Genomic DNA, 4,271 nt, shown 5'->3' on the forward strand with positions numbered 1-4,271 from the left:
CTTGAGTTAGAATGGCGGGTGAACGTTTCCGTGTCGAGATGTTCGAGTCACTAACTCGTAAACTGCTTCCCTCCCAGTGAGGTGGAACTTAACGATGTGCTTTCCGCCATCGGTAACATCGTTGGGTTACATAATATTCGTGCTCCTTCTCGCATGAATAAGAAGTTTGTGGTGTTTGTGTCGGAGGAACACGTGGTCGTCATGGTGGTTGAGTATGGCCTGTTCATCGAACTGAACACTTACCTCTCTATGTTCGCTTTCCAGGCCCCAACAGTTAAAGTTAACATTAATAATATTCCACCATTTATAAGGAACAAGGACTCGTGTAACCAGTTAAACCAGTTCGGTAAGGTTGTGTCGAGGATCTCAATGGGGCCGATACGTCATGTTAGCGATAAATTTAACCACGTCATGTCCTTTAAAAGAGTGGTTTATATGATGCTACCTGAAAATGGAAAAACACTGAATGTTGTACTCGGTGTAAAAATCGACGGGTTTGAATATAAAATGTTTGCCTCCTCAGAGGTTATGACGTGTTTTGGGTGTGGAGCTCACAAATTATGTGAAGATGACAAAATAGAAGATTTATGACAACTCAGAGCCATATGATAAAGAAGAAATTCAGAGCTGGTTGTAATTTCACAGTCACAGACATTTAGAACCATGACAAAGAAGGAATGAACTCGACAAGTCCACGTGCTGCTTATTTCAGCCTCATTTTAATTTCAGGGAGGCGAGAGCGAGACTCGAACTCTCACCTCCCTGCTTATACATGTACATGTACAATACAATGTTAAGAGTTATCTTTGTATTTCTGCAGTTGTTTGACCTTGTTTATCGTGTGTGGGTATATATTTGTGTTTGTTTAATTTTCATATTTAAATTCTTAATCTAAACTTTGCTGCATGTTGCCGATCATATATTAATTCCACCAAAAATAGATTAGCCCACCCCACCCGGCCTCATCTCATCTCATCTCATCTCATCTCATCTCATCTCATCTCATCTCTCCTCTCCCATATTTACAATCACACACACATACACGCATGTACTAATGCACAAACACAAGTTAATGTCCTCACACATTCAAATCAACAGAGACAAATACATACATTCAATGCATGCCCCCCCCCCCCCGAAGATAAAAGCCAGTCCCGACCATGCTACACTCAGAAGTTAGATGGGCTCCCTTCTATGCTTCTATGGGGTGTCGACCTGTTTATTATCCTGAGATATGGCAGTCTTCACCCACACCAATAGATTTTAAATCTTTGGTATAACCTACTCTTAAAAGCTAGGGTTAGGGTTTAGGGTTACATTTAGGTTTAGGGTCAGGTTTAGGGTTCGGGTCAGAATTAGGGTTAGTGTTGACCCGAAGTCTGCCTTTGAAGAGTGGGCCGTGTTAGTCCGTGGGTCGAGTTAGCCCGGATCTGTTCTCTGTTCGTTCGTCTTTGTTTTGACTTTAATTTGACTTTGAGTCTGAGTCTGACTTTGGAGACATGATATAGAGTCTAGACCCTATATTAATTGATCAAGCTCGATGACTCAAACTCAAACTTAATTTTAAATAAAGATGCCTTCCCCTTCAAGTGCTAATTAATCCACGAGCAATGGATAACAAGCCTGGAAAGCCAAAGCAAAGGCCAGTCTCACTCGCAGCACACAAATATATGCATATGGGACCATTACCACCATCACACTGACCTGGCAGAGAACTGACGAAGAAGTTGCTTTCCATGCAACACGACTGACTCTGTCCTCCCAGATTTTCTGTCTTTTAGTATTTGATGGAAATATATACATCTTGAATCCCTTCTCAGTTCTATTTGTGCACCCAAAGGTGCAACAACCTGTCATTTTGTCGTAAAATCGATGTAAAACACGAATGAGAACGCTCCGTACAGCAGGAACGTTAAAACGCTGACCGATATGCATCTGATCCTGTCCGCGATGGACTCAAAATGACCACGCAATCACGTGACTAAATTTTTCCAGACCCTCGATGTCGCTACTCTCTCTATAAAGGGACTCTATCCACCCCGACCGGCATTGGAGAGAGGGTGTGTAATTGTGACGTAATTAATCCACCCCCACCAAACGAGGAGGTGAAAGTGGTTGCTTCCTCTCCTTTACCATCCACTGTACAGGACAGTGTGGACGATATGGAGGTATCTGTTGCGGATACCAGGAAAAAAGGCCAAAAATGGTCAAATGTTGATGCCTTTGATGCTAAGGAGCAGAATAAGGTCCAGATCGTGTCAGGCTCGGTGGTACGTCTCCAAGGTACGTCTGACATTGGAAACCCCTTGGTGGTACCGGAGTCGTGTGCGGATGTGGAAACTTCGCTTGTTCCACTGGCCGACTCTGAGTGGGACACAGAGAACAATGAAGTATCTCAGGATGTTTTAAGTGTTTGTCCTGTTAGCCAAACTTGATCAGACGAGTTAATAGCTGTCTGACAGTGATGGAGAAATAGATAAAAGGGAAAATCCCTGTGAGTTAAATGTCAACCCCTCCCTCACAGATGATGGTGTAAGGGTTGTAGAGGGGAAGGACATGGACAAGGCAAATTCGGAGGGGTCCGTAAACAGAGCAGAACTTTCTGTTGAGCCAAAAGTAAGTGTTCCACAAGTAATAGGAGAGGCCATAGATGCAGCACTTGATTCAGATGAAACCTCTTCTACCCCACATTTTAGTGCTTTAAGCTCTCATGAGAATGAAGGGGGAAACGGCCCAACCTTAGTGTCTCAAGAAAATGTGATTAAATTCCTGGATGATACATTCAGGAAAAGATACGTAAAAATCAAAGATGACTTCCCGAATTTACACGATTTCATTAAAACTGCAAGGAGGATGATTCGTGAACCTTATCAGGTTAACATGTCAGATCCTCAATTCTAAAGGTTAAGGAAATGTGTTACTAGGGCTGGTGAAGAGCTTCAAGAATAACTAACAGAATGGAGATAAAAGTAGCATCCCTGAACATCAATGGAGGCTGCAGTTGTGTACGTCGCCTCCAGGTATTTCAGCTCTTCCAAAATGAAAACATTGATATGCTAATGCTACAGTAGACGCATGCAAATCAGCCTTCTGAGGATGAGTGGTGTAAAATCTTAAAAGGTTGTCGTTTTTTTCTTGAGTGCGCTTGTTGAGGCCAAGGCTGGTGTGGCAATAGTATTGCATCCTCGACTCCAGCCTGCGGAGATAACTTGTAAGGAAATTTGCAAAGGTTACTTACTGTCTGTGCAATTTGTCAGTAGTAACCTAAAATTTGCATGACAAATGTTTACTGTCCTAGTGCTAACTCTGAAAAAGGTGCCTTTGTTGTTGGCAGTTGGCAGAGTTTGTAAGCGGATAAGTCCGATAAGTTGGCAGAGTTTGAAAGCACCATTGACTTAACCATGTTGTTGTGTCTGGGGGATGATTACAACTGCACCCTCAACCCACAACTTGATCGGAACACTTGTGAGCCTCATCCACCCAGTGCAAGGCCTTTGGCACAGCGAGTCAAAAAGTTTAAACTGGTGGATGTGTGGTGGGTGCAAAACCGTAATATCCATCAGCATACATGGGTTTGTGCATCAAGAAATGTTTTGACGATGGCTCGCCGAGACAGATTTTATGTTAATCATGAAATGGTAAACATTGTTAAGAACTCTTTTATAAGGCCGTCTGGTTTTTCCGATCATCACATGATTGTTATGGTGTGTGGCTTTCCTCATCATGTCTGTGGAAGTGCATATTGGACCTTTAATTTGAAACTTTTACAAAGTTCACATTTTATAGAAGCTTTTAAAATGGTATGGGAAAATTGTGAGTCACAAAAGGTTTCATATTTGAACTTAAGACAATGGTCGGACTGCACAAAGTCCCAAATCAAATGTTTTTGCCAACAACACTGCTCTTACAGCACATACAACGCTTTTGGTGTGTTATCTGCTTTAAAAAAACGATATACTTATCTGTGAGCAGAAAGCTGGATTGTCTCGCATGAATGTCCAGCAGTTGTCGGAGAAAAGGACCCTTCTGGCTAAAATGGTGAAAGAGCGGGCGGCCGGTGCATTCATCCGACTGCGGAACGAAAAAAATCCAACTTGACACACCAAACAAAGGGTTCTTCAATTGGGAAAAAATGGTCAAGACCTCTCAACAAATCCATGCTTTGCGCTCTTCTGGTGGTGATTTGTTGGCCTCCCAGGGTGATATCAAGCATGAACTACAAGACTATTTTTCTAAACTTTTCGTAAAAAGAGTTGTGAATGAGGAAAACA

The sequence above is a fragment of the Eptatretus burgeri genome, chromosome 5 (genome assembly GCF_056783735.1).
Source record: "Eptatretus burgeri isolate ZD-2024b chromosome 5, Ebu_testis_v1, whole genome shotgun sequence".
Taxonomy (NCBI): Eukaryota; Metazoa; Chordata; class Myxini; order Myxiniformes; family Myxinidae; genus Eptatretus; species Eptatretus burgeri.